The 19,221-nt window shown below is 36.4% G+C and overlaps 1 protein-coding gene across 14 annotated transcripts in view; it reads left to right on the top strand.

Moving 5' to 3' along the window:
- Positions 1-19,221, top strand: part of JAKMIP1 (janus kinase and microtubule interacting protein 1) — a 126,059-nt gene that overhangs the window by 38,107 nt on the left and 68,731 nt on the right. For 5 of the 14 annotated variants that reach the window (XM_032444135.1, XM_032444147.1, XM_032444144.1 and 2 more), the window contains exons 2-3: positions 5,688-5,882; positions 14,619-14,714. The gene's annotated coding sequence lies outside the window, so the exon portion shown is untranslated. Of the gene's footprint in view, positions 1-5,687; positions 5,883-9,166; positions 9,322-14,618; positions 14,715-16,369; positions 16,448-16,544; positions 16,678-18,764; positions 18,897-18,966; positions 19,127-19,221 lie in introns of those variants that run through there. The other 9 variants (XM_032444136.1, XM_032444138.1, XM_032444140.1 and 6 more) reach the window with 9 other exon arrangements.

Genomic DNA, 19,221 nt, shown 5'->3' with positions numbered 1-19,221 from the left:
GCAAGGGAGAAGTAGCTGTTACATTGGGTGGGTATTCTTGGATACAGGAAACTGCAGATTTGATGAGAATGCTCTGTTTTAGATGTTTTACCTGCATTACAATAAGCACTGTGTGTTAGTAATGAAGAAAGGCTGTAACATGTACATGTAAAAGTAAAAAGGAGAGAGCTGGGAATGAAAACTGAATGACTATATCTTTTGATTTCCCTGTCTGTTGTGTCCAGCAGCACTAATTTAAAGCTAGTAAGAGGGTGGTATCTTGAAAGGGGGGGGGGCGGGGGGGAAGGAAAACTAGTGCTGAAATTAATGGTAGGTGCATTAACAAATATCTCCTAGCTTAATGTTATTTCTAATTGGTTAGGTATATGTTTTCTACTTATTAAAATACAGTTTATGGGACAAACAATGGCTTATAGGCAGCACATCATGCAACAGGGCTTTCATATGAAATTTACATCAGTCTTTCCAAATTGTAGGCATTGGTCACAGTCAGCATCAGATAATGAGGGGAAAGTCTAGTTAAACTAACTTAGTTTCCTTTTATGACAAGGCTACCCACTGAATTGACCACAGTACTCTACATGACAAAATATCCAGTTTACAGCCAGACAAATATAAAATATTATGGGTGAGCAGCCAGCTGACGGGTCAGGCTCCAATGCTTAAATGGGGCTACATCAAGCTGCTGCCCAGTCACTAATGAGGATCCCTGGGGCTCTATTTGTAGAGTCAGATCTTCCATATGTTTTCCTAAATGATCTGGATACAGGACTCAAATGCATACTAATTAAGTTTGCAGACAAAACAAAATTGAAAGGAATTATTGACTTCCTCAGGAGTGAATAGGCCTTGCAGGGAGATCTCAATAAAATTAGAGGGCTGGGCAATCACAAACTGCATTAAGTTTTAAGCATGGTTTGATTTTGGGGGTGTCCTGTGTGGAGCCAGCAGGTGTATTCAATGATCTTTGCTGGATCCCTTCCAGCCCAGGATATTCTACAATTCTATGATCTTGGGAGATTTTTCCAGTCATTGCCCTCTGGTGGAATCTTGCTTCCAGATCAGTTTCAGGATGCTTTGTTCCACTTTCTGTGCCCTGAAATGACCCAGCAATTGAAGCTATTTTGCCTTGCTATTACACAACTTACTCAAAGCCATTGTCTAGAGCAAAGAAGGTTTACAAGGCTATTTTTGTTTCTCACTCCTACGCGCAGCATTTAGTATGACTTTAGCAAAGTGAACGAGATTGCCAGTGCAAGATTGTGAATTAGACTAGCCCTGAAAAAGGACTTATTAATGTACTGACTTTTTTCTTCACTATTTCAGCTATTACAGAATTGCTGTTTTTAAGCCTGAACAAATATTCTTCATTCGTACATAGATCACTGATAAGGAACTTAGATGCAAGTCCAATTTATTGGGTTATTTAGACCTTCAGACTTCTCTCGCATATTCACTGTTCAGCCTCAGCAGTTCATTCAGTACATAAATACCTATGACAGTCATTTAACATATGAGCACATATATATTGGTGGTCCTTTACAAAAGCAATTGGGAGTCTAAACCTGACTAACTTAGAATCTGCTTCTCATACCTTAACTCTGAGAGCCTCTATACAAAGACTAGAATTTACACATTTAATGTAATTAAAGTCAATTAAGTAAGAATATTTCACATCAAGTTTTAAGAGGAGTTTAGAAATAGACAAAGGTGAGTATTGCTTAAATAATATAATTCCCCTTAAATTCAATTTCGTACTAGTAGGAAATATACACCGTGGTACTTTCAGAATTCCAGCCAAATTCCCACCTGGGAATTGTCACAGTAATCTCAAGTATGACAATTTCAAACAGTGCAGAAATTGTCATTCTGTTCACAACTCTTAAGGTCTAAGTTTGTCCCCTATAGAAAGCATGGCTATTTGTACATCTGATTGTGATTACATTAAATACCTTTTTTTTTTTTTTTTTTCTGTTATTTTTTGGAGTCAGTAGTGAAGGCTTCACATTTTTCTGGCTGTAATATGAAGTATTAAGGGGGGACTGGGTAAATTAGAGGGCAAATGGTGTATATTCTACACCAGCACCTGTTGGCACATTCTCACTGCTGACATGTTAAGTCCCATTCATGAAGGACTGGGTCTGTACTACTCCTATTTATTTGCACATAAGGTCTTTGCTTGCCTGGTTGTAATGGGGAATTTGACTTAAAAAAAAAAAAAAGTAAATATCACATTCTTGGAAATCTAAGATTGGTGGCTATACTGAGAAGATGCAACCTTCTTGAGTATAACTTGTATCTAGGCAATTATTTGTTCTTCTGGTGGATAATGATCAAATTAACATTATGGATGTTCTGGTTTAGACTAGGAAGCTAGTTAGTATAGTAAAATGAAATGTGCTTTTAGAAGTGTGCTTTTCTTAATGCTTCAACACCTGATTATAAGACCTCACTTTCCCTGTCAGTTATTGGAGTAACTTCTTAGAAAACAACTGGAAGTTAATGTAAATTCCCACTATGAAGAATTTACCAAGCAAAACTTACAGCAACTACTGCAGGGAACTCACAGATATGCTTGACACAGTATGCCCACATGGCAAAGGAATTGCTTTATTGCCAAATAAGGCTCATTCTTGTTGCTGTTTACTGTACTTTGTGTCTTAAACTCTAAAATTTGCATCAGCTGTACAAGGGCATACTGAGGGCTTCTGAAACATTCAGGAGAAATATTTTCCTGTTACCACAGGGTAAGGATGTTATTGTTGTTCATCTAAACTTTCTGCATTTAACTGTAGAGTTAGATCTTGCTTGTGACTGTTTGAAAGACAGATGAATGTGTGTCAGTTTTAAGGGAGACTGCTACTGGGGATGAAATCATAATGTGTTACATGCCAAATTTTACTGAGAATTCCATGTATTTCAATTTGCCAATTTAGGAAAGGGCTGAAGGTACCCAAGATAATTTCTTAACTATATGGGAAATGTTGACAGATTTGCCGCATTAGCAGAAATAAAACCTTCATTCTTGTAACACTGAACTTTTGTCTGGACAGCCATTGTATAACAAAGCACGTAATTCAATCAACTTTGCTTATTTAGTCTGTACTGCCCCTAAATACAGGATATGAGTGAATTATTACATTGAATGAAATTACTCATTTATCAAACATCAGTTCATCTATCAAATTATTTCTATAATAGCTTTAGTTCTTTGAGGATTTTTTGGAACACATGATATACTTGGAATTCAGAATGAAACTGAATAATTATCATTTATATGCTGTTTTTTTGTGGATTAATAAATAACTTTTCTAAAGAATCAGCATCCCTCTCCTCTTTACCATTTTCCCCTCTCAACCCCAATTAGAAGTAGATTTAGTTTAGTTTAGCAGTTAATAGGAATAGGAAATTAAATATCTAATTAACTTTTTTGTATTACAATATCCTTTGAGAAACTCCGGTAAGATTACTGAAGGATCATTGGGTTGTAGGTTTCCAGTCGTTGCTGGTAATTTGTTATGAAAAACATTCTGATGATACCTAGTGAGAAACATAATTAAATTTGTTTCAAGTCTACAATATCTTCTGCAAGACTTATTTCCAATTATTGCTTTCATTTTGCTGATGTGCAATGCTACTGAAATGTCTACTTTTTAGAAAGGGAATGTGACATTGCTATACTATTTTTATTACACATGCTATTGTTAAAGCAATTGGAAATTGGATGTCCTAGATCTATGTACGTCCTTATGAAAGCTTCTGTAAATAACACACCATACAGGGTGAACTCCTGATCAAGAGTTAAGATACTTTTTGTTTCTATACGACCTGAAGAATTTAAACTCAACTGCTGTTATGCTATCTAGTTTTTAGAGTGTAAGAACTTCTTTCAAAGAGTTAGTATTTTGGAATGAATAGATTTGCTGAAATTAGAATACATGCTTAAATGTAGAAAACTCACTAGGGTATTTTGAAGATTTGTGGGTTTTTGAGTATTGAGATTTACACAGTAACCATTTAGCAAGATCTGTCTTCTACGCCTGTTACTTTCTTGCTGGGCTGATTGCTGCATTTTGATAACTTCTTGCTCTCTTAAATGTCTCCTGTATTCACCTGTTAACACTGAGAATATTCCTCTTTCCATTTAAATCAGGCATGTTTGAATTATCTACTGTAAGGCTAGAGGAAATCAAGAAGATCTTTTTCTATGTGTAATAACTGTTGGAATATGTAAAAACAGGGCAACTCTTAAAGCGTAATGAAGATAGGGTCAAATCAGTGTATCTGACATCATAAAAATCCAGGTTCTTGGCCCCCTCCCTCCTAAGGAAGCTTGGTGCTCTAGAAACCAAGTAAATTACGCTCTTTGAGCCTCTTGTGCTACTTAAAGATGCTTACTAAGCTGTTTCAGCACTTTGATCTCCTGCCATGATCTGACCCTCATTCTACTTTTATCCTCTTTAAAAGCATTCCCTCAGAAAAGAGAATTTGGCCCTAAGGAAATAAGCATGTGGAATTTTAAAAATTTTATTTATTTATTTATTTTCATTAGACCCTGCCTATATGATTGTCCCTGCTGAACAAATAAGCTGCTTAGTTATTCTCTACGGATTTCGTATTTACTCAGCTGACAACAACATTGACTCAAAGCTTGTAACAAACCACTTGAACTAAGTGGAAGTATTCCAGAGCAAAGGGAATCTTCTAGGAGTTAACGTTCTGATGACAGTTACCATTGGAGGCAAGCCTGATATATTCTGCGTGAAGCACGTTTGTGAAGGCTTGAACCATGCATTGGACAACAAGCTTGTCATATTTCAGTACTGTTCAGGCATGGCATCCTTCCTACCCTGCAGCTCTCAGCCAAAGGCACTGAACTTTGCTGGGTTCTACATCATTCGTGGGAGCCCTATTGTTGGGAGAGCTTAGATTCCTGCATTAGGCACTATTGAAATGTTTTCCTTCTCTGAATCCTGTTTAGTCAATCATAGACTTATGCTTTAGCATAAAGGGCTTACTGTGGAACGGCTTAATGCTTAGGGTTCAGATAGATGCTATTCTATTTTCTTTACTCAGCTTAAGTGAAGGTGTTGTCATGCTTCTATGGTCAAAATATGTTGATGACTTTCAGTAATTGCGAAGGAAAACAGTATCAAGCCTTTGTGCATCTCTTTTCATAATTTCAGAGAGGAAATAGCATTGCTTCTTTCACTGTGCAGGACAGACATAAAAATAAAATAGTATTTAGGATTCTGAAATTCAGTCTAGTTCTTTGCTGGATAGGAAGTGATAACAACCTCATGGTGATGCATTTTTGGTACTGAGATCCATGATGTTGGCCAGTGTGCATGTGGCTGTTCATACACATAAGGGTAAGCTTGTAATGCATGAATGAGTGATATATCTTGGAAAGAAATACAAACTCAGTTAACCGTTTGCCTTGCCCTCTTCTAATTGTTCAGTAGCGTAACAACTTTGTTACTTTGATTGAAGATCAGCTGGCAAAAACAGTTATGAATTGGATCTACACATGCATTGGCAATAGAAAAAAACCACACTTACAATTTTGCATGCTTTTACTTTTGCTTTTTTATTACCTTGTGTGAATAAGTTTTCATTGCATTACTACTGTCAAAGCTATTGATCAAATCTAATTTGGGTTAAATCTCTTTTATTTTTTTTAACAGATAATGTCACCAACATTGCTCAGAAATCCCTTTGTCATCACAAAAAAGAGGATGTGCCAATAGGAGTAGGACTCACTGTGTGGAAAATCCCAGTACAAACGTACTTAACAACTTAGCTCCTGGTGTGGCTCAGACCTAACATCTTCAGCATAATATCAAACACAGCTGCCTCAGAGACCTGTGGACAAGAGAAAGGTACTGTGTGTTATCACCATGTTTGTTGGGTATGAAAAGAATAAGTCTAACACAGAGTTACCATGTTACCAATTTCTTACAGATAATATCACTTGAAACATCAAGTTATATATTTTTGTGTATGCTGAAACAGACTGTCAACCCAACTAGATTTTGCAGTCAGTAAGATAACCCAAATTAATACTAGGTTTCAAGCTGCTTCAATGTGGTTCTAGTTTCAAGAAGCCTTTCTGTGTTCACTGAATGAACTTCTTTATAGCAACCTTTTTTTTTTTCTATTTTCTGTTAATTTTGTAAGGCTCTTCCCCCTGTAGAATCTTAAATCTGCAGTACAGAAATGATGCTCAGTGTCATACCTTCATCACCTGCTTGTTAATGTGACTGCTGTCTCTATGTCATACTCCTGTCACCATTAATAAAGAAGAAAGTCTTTGACTAGCTTGGTTTCTGTTAGATATTAAGCTTCTCTGACAGAGTTTCTCAGTCTTCTGTTGGCTTTCGTGTGTTTATAGTGTGCACAAGTCTGAGGGATGAGGAAGCAGCTTTTATATGCTTTGCATGAGAATTCAATGCTTGGGGTTGCTTTGAGGGACTGACTATACATTTGGGGGGAAAATATCAGTTTCCTCCTATTGGAGAACTTATGGAAAGGAAAAGAGTTTAGCATTCTGCCTAATTCCTGACTTTATGCGTGTTCCAGAATCTTCCTACAGTAGGACTTCAGAGATAATGCAGTTACTAAATTCAGAAATACTAAAAACTGGACAACCTCCTTTCCATGTAACTGTTCTTACCAAAGCAAAATATCAATGGATCCTATGGATTTTTTTGTTTTTTTTTGTTTTTTAAATGTATTGCAGAAAAAAGAGGAAAACAGCAGTAACTTTGAAGATAACTTTACTGGCAGATATTTTGCAGTTTGCATTTGGAAATTGCTGCCTTTTTGCTGTTAACGAAACCTGACGTTATAGTGAATACGGTGCATAGTGGAAGAATGCCTTCTGCTGGAAGGGTTAACTATGATCCTACGTAGGGGGAACGCTATGAAAAATAAAATATTGTGGTGTATAATCATTACTGAAGTCCTCCTAAAGAAGGACAGAGTAAAATTTTCTTTAAAAATAATAATAAAAAAAAGTACAATAGTACAGAACATGCCTTAGGGGTCCCTCTGGCTATTATTGGGTTGTCTTCTGTGATGTTCTAGTACAGCTAGTAGTTCATTAGTAAATAGTTCATTAGTATCTTCTATTTTAATGCTTGAGAGAAGTTCCTCATAGCATAGTCACTATAAGGCAATATAAAAAGAATGGAAAACCAAATAATTTGGTGTTCATTGAAGTAACTCCCTTTTAGTAATGAGGAAAATCAGTGTAACTGTGTGTTTTGGGTTCTACAGATAATTGTCTGTAATTGGGAGGGTAGCTGAACACTTACCACTGACCAAGCTTAACCCCTCGTGGTGAACTACAGGAGGAGCTTCAGTGACAGAAATGAAGGAGAATTTTTCAGATATACCTGCCTAATAATACGAAGAGGGCATTACTTTTGGAGCAGCCCTTTTTGTTATGTTAGCCAACAACATCAGAGCCAGATGGTGGTGCCATAGAAGTAGAGGTTGAAATTTCCTGCCAGTATATCATTACATTTTATTGCTGTGTTCAAGGTGTGTTGCTCAGCAGGTAAAGCGATGTTCACTGCTGTGTGGGTAGGAAAGGTATTTCATATTTCCTATAATCTGAACAAACTATCAACTCTATGTTGCTGCTACGTCATGATTCTAAGGAGAAGGTCTGGACTTCCAGAGTCAGGCCAGAGACCTTTCACTTGGTGCACAATGCCAGGCCCCATGCCAGTTTGAAGACAGACCATGGAGCACTTTGTCAATCTTGGATGAATGCAGTCACCATATAGTCTGGATTTGGAGCCTTTGGACTTCTGCCTGTTTAGGCCAATGGAGGATGGATTGTGTGGGCAATGTTTTCCTATAGCAACAATTCTTTCACAGCAGCTGTGAAACAGTGGGTCAACTCTGCTGGTGCAGGTTTGTGTGTTTGTTTGTTTTTTTTTAAATAAGCTTGGCATGTAGACTCTTAATCACTGGTGAAAATGCATGGCTGATGGTGGTGACTGCTGAAAATCAGAATTCTGTAGCTGAGAATTTGGTCTATCAAATAGAGTTGTGCTTTTTACATCTGTTGTAGTTTCCATAGAAATAAACAAGAAATATTATTTTCAGAATGACCTACACAATAGAAAGTAGATAATGCTGATTTTGAAAAGTACTGAATACTGTAGCTCCATTTCCCATTGAATTTTGATTTTTTAAATCCCTGAAACAGTTTAAAAAACATTGATTTGTTATCCGTAAGTCTATCAGTTCCTCTATATCCAAACAGATGAACATAGATTAAAAAATTGATTTATTTAACAGACTCTGCAAGATGCTCAAGATATGAGAAAGTCTTTGATAGCTAATTCTGAAAGTGCTTGCTTTATATACTGATTATCCATGAGGAAACATCACGTTTCCTGGAGCTGCTTTAGGAAAATTTTAGCATAGGAGTTTCACTTTTTTGGATTGCTTATGCACATTTGCCCAACGCTAGAGGGGAAAAAAGGCAAAAAATTCCCTATCAAATCTTGATTGCTCTTATTTTTTTATTTATATATTTTTTGCATCTCAATGTCCTATTAATTTGATGGCAATTTTTCTGATACTTCTAAACTGTCTTCTCAGAATGACCATGTAAACACAGACACTTATATGTAGGAACAGGATTTCAGTGGGAGCTGCTACATCATGCTGCTATCTGTGGGTGTGCCTGAACATATAGGATGGCTGCAAGGTACTGAGTATAGGCCAGGCACATTTGTGTTTTAAATATCTCTGTTTTGTTGACTGCTAGATTATGAAATCTGCCATAATTGCTTCCAACTCCCTGCTTTAAACTGGCACAACTTTAATGTAGATAAAATGAGATTACTCATACTTCCTAACAGCCTTTGAGTTAGATTTATCTGTGCTGACTAATCCTCTGCACAAATACAATTCCAATTTTTATGACTATAGATCCATTTCTCTTCGAACACTGCAAAAAAAATTACTGATCTATGCATCTAGGTAGTTTCTTTTACATGCAAACTTTCAACTGTTCTGATAAGGTGCTACATTTGGATAGCAGATAGCTCTTCAGCTGCTGGCAGAATTCCCACGTGCATTTTAGAGTTAGATAAATGTGTGGTTGCTAGTGGTCTTGTTAAGATAACAGAGGTCATGTTTTGCTTAGCTGAAAATACTTGTCTACATTTTGAATGCTTGTAAGATGTACTAAAAAGAAAACTAAGCAAACTTTTTGTATGCCATAGAAAGGTCTTTCATTTCTTTAGGTCTTGCTATTGGATGTTAAGCAAAAGAGACCCTCAGTCTATTAAGAAGGTACTTGTCAATTCCTATGTTTATGTGCATAGAAAACAGAGGTATGAACCCTGAGAAAAGTGCAGCATGTGTGGTATACCTTTAATAAATAGTAATGTGACCAAGAAGCTGGGATATCTGACATCTCTATGATACTGTCCTTGTAATAATGTTCTTATATATAATAATATAATAACAATAAATAGGGTCTCTCTTGAAATTAGTTAACTTTTTTTTGAGTGTTTCTGTGTGTGTCTTTTTTTGTTGCTTTGCCTATTTGCTTTTGCTTTGTTGGTTTGGTTGTTGTTTTTTCCAGCTATGGATAACTTCATATTTAGCAAGAACTGCTCTTTGATTTGTTGGAAACAGTATTAATTGTGAACAGTGCCATATGAATAATAGTTACTTGGTCAGTGAAGTCTAATTATGGCAATATATGTTAACAATTTCTATACAAAGCAAAAGATAGTCCTTAAAAACAACATTTATACTATTATCTTACCACTTAAAATACTTCTTGAAGGAAACCTATCCTGAGAACACACACACATAAATACCCCTATGTATGTTGAAAATATTATGTTAATATTTTATTACATATAATCATAAGCAAAAAATGTATTTTAAAATGTTCTTTTGTTTTGTCTGTATTACAATCAGCTTGGACAACAGCAGTTGATTTCAGGTTGTTCCTCAGTTGCTCAATACTGCATTTCCATTATGTTGATAATAGTTTCAGGTTTTTGTTCAGTTCATGGAGGCTTATCAGCTCCTTTTCTACTGTGTGTGATCTTCTTGTACATCATAATGCATTTTTGTTAAATATGGAGTTGTTGTGCCTGAGAAATGCTATATACTGAAGCACTTCTATCTCACAGCTGGATTACTTCATATTTAGCAAGAACTGTGTGTGAAAATCTAAACTTCAGCCCAAACTAGGAAAGCTACCTTAAAATCCTTTGAAAATAAACTTCAAAGATGAATTTAATTCACTGATAATATACTGATAAATACATATTTAAAAATTTATTGCAAGGGGTTCTGTTTGGTTATAGAATGGAAAGAAATGAGGAAAGCAAAACTTAGGAAAGAATGAAATGAATGCGTCGTGTAAGTACAGAAAATGAATGGAGTAGAGCAGAATGTGAACCCAGTAATATCAGCTAACAAACAAACCATCATAATTCAGAAAAGTCACCCCAGAGAAAGAGCTCTTCAGAGTCTGGATGGAACTGAACAACATAACTATACCTCATAATTGCACAACTGACCTTCAGAATTTGGATTTATGTTTAAAAAATTGCTTGCTCATCCAAGACTTTGACTTGAAGATACAGTAGTAAGGCAGCCTACTAGATGGTATACTACTTTCATAAATTCTCTTAAGCTCTGTTTTAGTTGCTTTTGAGTCATTTGATCTTGAAGAAATGAATCTTCTACGCTGTGAAGCTTGTAACTTATCTCACTGATTGAATCTCTGAAAACCTCTTTACTTGAATTATTTTTAGATGTTAACCACAATTATGAAATTATATCCGAACTGAGATGTCTTTAAACGTTTTTTTGTCTAGAAAAAAGATGCAATGGAAACAAGAAATGCTATTGCAGATTTATCAGATGCTTATCATTACTGTGACCTGGGGACAGTAATTCCCCATTCTCTGTCTTCCCTCTCCTATGGAGACAGAAGTTGTTCATCCTCCAGAAGGAATCGCCCAATGGTGTTTAGGAAATGGAATCAATAGAAATGCTAGACTCTGATAAAGAGTGTGGCAGAATACTATGTCTAAAAGGAATCTGTATGGAGACAGAATTATGCTATCTGCAGGTGTGCTCTGAAGTCAGGACCATGAAGGAGATGTGCCTGTGTTTCATCTTGTAGGCGAATGTGATGGACATTATTGAGGGATAGGGGGACATCAGCATTAAGTCATTTGAGCTGAAGCAAAGCTTAAATTTGATGTCTTGACAGTTAGTAAAGAGCTATCTCTGTTTAGAAAAGTAAGCAAGCAAGCATTTTTATAAATGGTTTGGAAATGAGAGGCTCCTAACGAGAGGAGCCTGTGATAATGGTGGCAACACTGCCTCCCTTGAAAGGTCTGCCAAAAAATGGTCTGTTATTGGAGCTCAAAAGGAAGATGCACTAAGGCTCAGACATTGCGTAGGTATGATGTACAGGTGAGGAGAGGTAAGAAAAAACAGACCAACTTTTTGAGTGCTAGGGTGACTTGGTAGCTGCGTGCAATCTGCAGAGATGGAAAAGTGAGAGAGATTCAAATGGCTGGGATGGGAGCCAGGGAGGGCTCGCACAATCAGATTACTCAGCAGCCTTGAACTATACTTCACAGACTTGATAAATATCTCTGCTACAGCACTGCTAGCTCAAGTGCTGCTCATTGCAACTAAACCCAAAGTATGATTTTTTTGGGGGGAGGAGGAAGGGGGAAGAAATCCCTCCTTATTTATATTAAATTTGGCTTAAAATTTAAAAAATGCAAAGGGGAGATGGATGAGGGAATACACTTAAGAGTATGTTAAGAGTTTTCAATTATAGCAGGGATGTTTCTGTTTTATTCAGGAGAGTTTATTTTCTTTATTGAGGAAGTCCTTCATTGCTTTGTGGTTGTTTCAAGAAGTAGGAAAGAGATGCAATAATATGATAACTCTTAGAATAGCAATAAAATACTATCGTGTTATTTTTTCACTTTCTGGATCAGTTGGATCAGTTGCTCTTTTGTTCCATCTTTTCAACTGTGGCAGTTTAATATTTCTGTGCTTATCAGGAAACTGATGAAAGCAGACTTCCTATTTTTCTCAAGTAGAAGAACTTGTGTTGAACTTCTTGCAAGAATGCAGTTGTAGCAATTTTGTGTGCAAGAACAGTTAAATATTTTCCTTGTCATAACATTTAGACACGAATGACTACTTAAAGTAAATGGAAATCTATGAAAGAGGGGAAGCAGGAAAAAGCACTAACTGGTGCTGGTAGAGGCATGGAAACAGCTCACTGGTGAGCTGGATGTTATCACAACTCTCCAAGAAAGCGAAATTGGATAGTTGATAGGAAGTAGAATATTTGGGCATGTCAATTAACTTTCAAAGATTAATCTAAGATTTAAAAGTGAATCTAACTGTTTACTACTTAAAATCCTCCCCATGCCAAAGAAAATATGCAGTAATTTCGAGTTCCATTTGTGAAGTGTTAGTGAAAATCTTTGATTTGATGCTCCCAGACTTTTACTGTTCAACAGAAATGTAAATGTGTGCAGCAGTGGTACTTTGATTGATGTCCTTTAAAGGGAAAGAACATAGTCAGATCTAGTGTTCGCACTGTTCACTGAAACAAATATTTCAGTGTGGAATGGGATTACATGTAAGCAACAAGTAAACAGAATCACAGAACGGCCCAGGTTGGAAGGGACCTCAAGGATCATGAAGCTCCAACCCCCCTGCCTGGCAGGGCCACCAAACTTCCATGTTTACTAGATCAGGTTGCCCAGGGCCCCATCCAACCTGGCTTTGTACACCTCCAGGGACGGGGCAGAAAACCTTCATCTTAATGCAAATCCACTTCTTGTTTTTACTTTTTTCTTCTTCCTTTTCTGATACACAGTTCTTTCCTTTCACTTATCTCTGAGTACTGTTGGTTGTGAGGTAAAGAGCTGAGGGAGTAATAGACAAACAGCAGATAGGATTGTTATTTGGGCTGGTGATAAGAAATGGGTCCTCCTAAGGTTAGTTCCCTTTATTTTCCTTTACTTATATCTCCTTTGGCAGGCTCTGTTCTGTATAAGGGGGCTCCCAATAGTATATGCACCCTCTTTCTTCCCCCCCCCACCCTCCCGGTTTGTTTTTCTTTCCTGTTCTGGAAACTGTTAAAGTTTTGCTAGATTAGCTCTGCAGCTTATGATGTGAGAAACTTCATTGCTACTGCTAGAGCTGTGCCAAGCTTAACTTCAAAGCGAAGTCTTATTCTGTGGTTCAGCCTGGGGAGATGACGAGGCAATACTTATTTCCATATTACTTCATAAAGTCTTCAGGAGGACTAAGCATTATACAAAATTACTGTTGGTGCCCCAATGTTTTAGGCTTCCCTTCAGTACTAAGATCAGTACATAGCACAAATTATATGAATATATTATTTCCACAACATGCTGTGAAGTTTCAATTATACTGCATCCTACTTATTTGGTAATGTGTCTTAAATAAAAACTTTGTCCGTAGCCAGGGATAATTTACAGACACTGGAGAAGGAGGTTGCATTTGCTAAAAGCCCAAAAACATTTATATGTTTCACAGGTAAAAGGGAAAAATATATTTTCCTCAGTAAATGAAAAATCATTTTTGAATTCCTCTTAATGGATAAAAGAGGCTGGCTATGTCAGCAGTAAGTAGTTTAGAGATATGCTGGTGGCAATGCTGTACCTGCAGAACCTGAACCTGGATATTCAGATTTCTAGACAACTTTAAATCCTGTGTGGAAATAACCTCTATTCAATACCTGACCATTCTTGCAGGTTCAGGAAGCTTTATTTCTGCATATGTATTTCTGAGCATTGATTAAATTTTGCACTTCCAAATATATTTTGGACAGTGGCCAATCACAGAATAATTTTGGTTTTTGGTTTTATGTGTTGGCTTAAAAACAAACTTATGGCTGATTTGTCTTTTGTGTTTGTTTCTTAACACTGAGGGATGCTGTTATTAATGTTTTAATTCTGATGTGTAGAGAATAATTCTGTCCAGATATGCAAGTGCTCATGAACAGCACATTTAGCTCTGAGCATTCTCTTTGCACTTCTGGGGAATGCCTTGCCAACCACTGCCCCAGGCAGCCTGGTCTGGCTGAATCAGAAGCACCGGCAGTCAGCAGAAGGATGTCTTATTGGCAGACTTTTCACTATAGTGAAGCTTCCAGTTTATGGATACTGGAAGATGGTTACACAAAGAAAGTCTTCAGCTCACTAAGTTCCTCTGCTGTGCTTTTCTTGTGCTGTGTCATGCTTGTCTCTGTGGATGAAACTGAATAAGAAATGACTCTGTCTTTGTCTGTATTAGCCTCTAGCTGTGCATTTTGCTGGCTGCAATTTTAAGCTACAGTGCTGCTACCTTATGGAACTGAGGGAAGGAGAACAGAAGAAACTAACAGCTGGCTGAAGTAGTCCTTATAAATACTTCATCCTAGCTGATGCAGTTCCATCAGCCTGCAGTACAGAGCCTGAAGCTTCATTCACTTCAGTGAACAGTCACTCAATTACCAGCACTTGAAATGTCAGCATGAGATGACTGATTTTTTTATTTTTTTTTTTGTTTTTCAGAGCACTGTCATAAGGAGGAATTTAAGTGAGTCATCTCATGTTGTCACCACTGGTAGGCATGTGAAATGCAACCACTGCTTCCAGAGAGGGTGATTGGTGAGTCAGCATAGTCCCTGGTCATATAGGGAATCAATCCCTGAAATTTTTTTGATCAGAATAAGATCTTAGCTCTCAACACAGTGCATGGATACAGGGTATTATGTACCTGTAGAACAGCATTTTAAGTACTAACGTGAGTTATCTAAGCCACCTATCAGAAAACATTACTAAGCTGGTGTCCATCTCTCTGATCACTAGAGCTCTGAATGCTCTGGTCTGTATTCAGTGCTTAGGTTATTTCCTATTTGGGAAGATCATATGAATTCTTTAGTGAAAAGTAAAAATTAATAAGAGTATTGGAAAATTGTGACTTTTGGACGTATTTAATTATTCCTACAGTAATATTAATAACAGTGATGATGATAATTTGAAACAAACAAACAAGCTCAAAAGTATCTTCTTTTAAAATTCAGGTAAATAACTCAGCAAAAGTGGTCCAGTGTAATCCAAAAGCTTAGATATGATGGGATGATTAAGTCATAGGGTGTCAGGGAGGGTGAATAATGTTATTGCAGCCATTCTGTATTTGTCATTTCTATAGCACTAAGTGGAAAATGCTAAAATTTGATTGATCTTCCTATTCTTCTTTTGTCCTTAAATCTTATGCTTTAAAGGAGGAAATACTTTTCAGTGAAAGCCCAAGTATCACTCTGAATTGCACAGGATACAAGCAGAAGGATGGAAGGCTGTGTATATGTTGTGCTAGACAGGAGGCCACTTGTCAGGTCTCCTAAGTACGCTCAAGAGAAAGGAACTGCCACTTAGATCATAGGCTCAGCTCTATCTCAAGCTGTTTGCCGCAATGTGTGCAAGACCTGATTCTGGAAGTTTGTGGAAGGAGGGTCTTGCTACTTTAAACTGCATTTGAACTTTGCATTTTTGTGCTTTCTTCTTTGTTTCTGTGTGCGTCACAAGCTGCTGCTTGTAGTGGTTTGTCTTTTAGTGTGTTTAGTGGGGTGATTTTAAGGATTAATCCACAAACCAGTGCTTTGTGTGAAATTGAGTAAATACTAATGTAGGTCAATCCAACAACAAATTGAAGCCACTGAATATTTTTTATTTATTTCAAAGGCCTGGTTTCAAGCTTATAACATTCTGAGATCAGATTTAGGCCAAAGTTTCAGTATTTTCTGGTATATTAGAGTGCAGTAGTGCAGGAAGAGAACTGTGGAGCAAATTTCTAATATGACCTTGAAGAGGCCAACAGAGCCAGAGGTATGAGCCCTATAGACACAAGAAAATAGTCTGTTTTAAGTTAAGCTTATAACTGGTCCTTTAGTTCTGTTCCAAAATAACCTGTAAAATCAGAGGCCAGTTGTTCCTTTAAATTCTATTACATTGTATAACTTTTCTATCATTCACATGCTAAGCAACTGACGAGGACTACTGATGAGACCACTCCCCCTGTAAATTGCTTCAGCAGAGATTTAAAAAAAACCCAACTCATATTCATAATCTGTTACGTATAATAAAATGACATACAACTAGTTCAAGTGAAGCTTGATGGCTAAATGCATTAGTGATTCCTTTAATTCCCACTACCTCATCCTTTTCAGCTCAAATATTCCTTCTTACTGCATGTTTACTGTACAGCTTCTTGCAAATAAATGCCAGCATTTTTATTTTTGAATGTATATATGTTTTCTGCCTAGAAACAGGCCACAAATGTACTGGGTGCTATCCAGCCGCCTGCAGTACTGCAGTTGTCATTGGTTGATACATGTTTAAAGGTGTGTATAGGATTTAAATGAGTGTGAAATAGTTTTATGGTTTTTTGGTGTGCTACATTTTGACTTGGAAGAATTTTTCTGATTGCATGTGTTTTAGTAGATGCATACATGACACAGACAACCAATTAACTGGAGTGAAAAATGCATGTATTGGTGAAAATCATTCTGAAGCTTTCCAAATTCCTGTTCTTTTCACTGCCGAGGAGGGAACTGAAAGGCAGGGATTTGTGGTAAGATATTAAAGCACAGCTACTCTTCCCTGGGGGTAATAAGAATCTGTTGAAAGGCTGCAGAAATGCAAAATCTCAGAACATCTCTTTAGCTGAGCTGCCTTTGTAGAAACTAATGTAAAAGATACACTGGCAGGAGAGTTAAGTGAGTTATAAATTCTGAGTTCATCCACAGGGTGTCATCTGTTACAGAACCTCCTTAGTCAGGCATCATGAATGTCTAACTCATGCTATGCTATGATCTCTACAAAGCAAATGTTTCCTCTGTTCATCTGTACTCAACACAATTGTTTGATTATTATTATTATTTTTTTTTTTGGAAGAGCTAATTTAAACATTTTAGTGCTTCTTGGTGATTGCCTTCCATCTAGTTTGCACCTAGAGAGATATTAAAACAAGAATAGCTATGACTCTACAAAAAAAAAAAAAAAAAAAAGTATGGCTGTTAGCTAACAATAAAGATATTTTCGTATTTTATCTCTGAAAAAAAAGAAGAGTAACAAGTGACTCTTAAAGTGTTCCACTAAGGAAACTCAACAATACTGCAGATGGATTGAAAGTAAAACTCTACTATTACAGAAATAGATCTGTTCAGTAGCTAACAAATGGGTACCTAAAATGTTTTACTAGTCTACAATATACTTATAAATTCTTGTTATCAGAATAATTTTCTATTTGTTGATCCTTTTTCATCCTCTAGAGATGCTTTTGCTTTTATCCATTCGGTCATATTTTATTACATACATCTGAGAACTGAAGCAAAAAATGTAGGTCATCTGAACCTTCTGGGAAATCTGCCTTGGGCATTGACAACTATTCATGTCAGCATTCCCACACAATCATTGACTGATTACCACAATTCTGAACATTTTAATGTAATTGGCCTTTTTAAGGATATGCATTTTACCCTGTCCACCAAGTTTAACTTTGTCAGGTGCTAGGATAATAATTTTTATTTTAAACTTCTTGAATATTCAACATTGATGTGCTTGTGTCTCGTGTTCACAAGCATAACAAGGTTATCTGAGGCTCACAGTAAGGCTGTGTAATACAGTAGGAGAAAGGATTAAGTAAAATGAGAAATCACCTTCTTTGGATGGAGGTGTCTAGATGAAGAACCTTTTACTTATTTTTATTTATCTATTTTAAATCTGTTTTTCTTTTTATATTTGAATATATATATATATATATATATATATATANGTTACATTAATTACTTTTAACCTTCTGAGGAACTCTTGGAAGGAAATATCCTACCCTTACAAAAATAATTCATTAGAGTGAGGAATTTATTCTGTGGATGTGTATTGAAAATAAATGGCCATTTAAATATTTAATGTTTTTACATCGATGTTTTTCCATAGTTAGGAATTAGGAAAATCTGTTGAAACTATGAGTGTGGAAAGGTCAGAATTCTCAGGCGTTCTTAAAAGTCTGAGAGGTTGTAGGTCTATCTGTTTCTTGCAAAATACACCTGCAAGTTTATAATCTGAGTTTGGGGAAGAAATTAGAAAAGGCAGTAGAATATGAAGAGCAATATATGATAGTACAAAAAACAACAACAAAAAAGAAGCTACTGGTGCAGATGATTATGAAGAAAACTTCTTCAATATCTCTTGGGCAGAAAAGAAGCCTTAGGTATCTTACTGGTTTCCGTGCTGGGTGGAGTTGGCAAGTATGGACAATGGTAAAGCAAAAGAAGCTGAACTGAAGAATTTCCTTTTTTGTAAGAGCCGTAGCCTGCAGATGTAATTCTTTTTTGTTTCTTTGAGTAAAACAAGTGTGAAAATTTCAGCAGTAAGGATTATCATGCATTATAACTGCCATTGTTCTCCATTTTTCTATATCTTGCTTGTATGTCAGATAAAAAGAAAAGACGTCTGATCTGAAGGGGAGGGAGTAGTATATGGTTATTCTAAAATTAAAGCAAAATAGGCATAGTTAGAGAAGTCTTTGATGTTATCTTAGACCTATAATACTGTGCGTATGTATATATACTTTTTTTTTTAATGTCTTTATAATCATTTTCAGGAAGCTGTTATAGGTTCTGTTGCTAGTGGTTGACAGTTTTCTTTCTTTTTCTTAAGGAAGAACAATGGAATGGTATTGATTTTGAGAGAGCTTCAGCTAAGAATACTGAATCTTCAGTTTGTGCATAATGCCTTTAGAAAACTGCTGGCCTGGATGTGCCTTTCTGTTTAATTTTGTTTTTGATAGAGGTGTGTAAGAAACAGTGGAATAATTTTTTCTTTTGTTATTGCTACTTTCTCTTTTCTTTCTAAAATTCAGTAGAGCAAGTATTTTAGTTAGCGGAGGTCAGAGCCCTGCAGATTTTGGTGTTGCGTTTGGAAGAAAAGAATCATTCTCTGAACAAGAACTCCAAGAAAATAACACACTGAACCTGGCAATTTCCTTCCAAATGAAACAGAAGTGCAACCGATTCTACAAAGTATGTGGGAAGACAGATTCTCAACTGTCACAAACCATTTTCCATTCCCCCAGATATTTTCTGTCCTACCTATGTTTTTTGCTTCAGCTGAGATG

Source organism: Coturnix japonica, chromosome 4, assembly GCF_001577835.2.
Source record: "Coturnix japonica isolate 7356 chromosome 4, Coturnix japonica 2.1, whole genome shotgun sequence".
Taxonomy (NCBI): Eukaryota; Metazoa; Chordata; class Aves; order Galliformes; family Phasianidae; genus Coturnix; species Coturnix japonica.
Note: the sequence above shows the minus strand (reverse complement) of the source record. Positions and strands in the feature narration are given on the sequence as shown.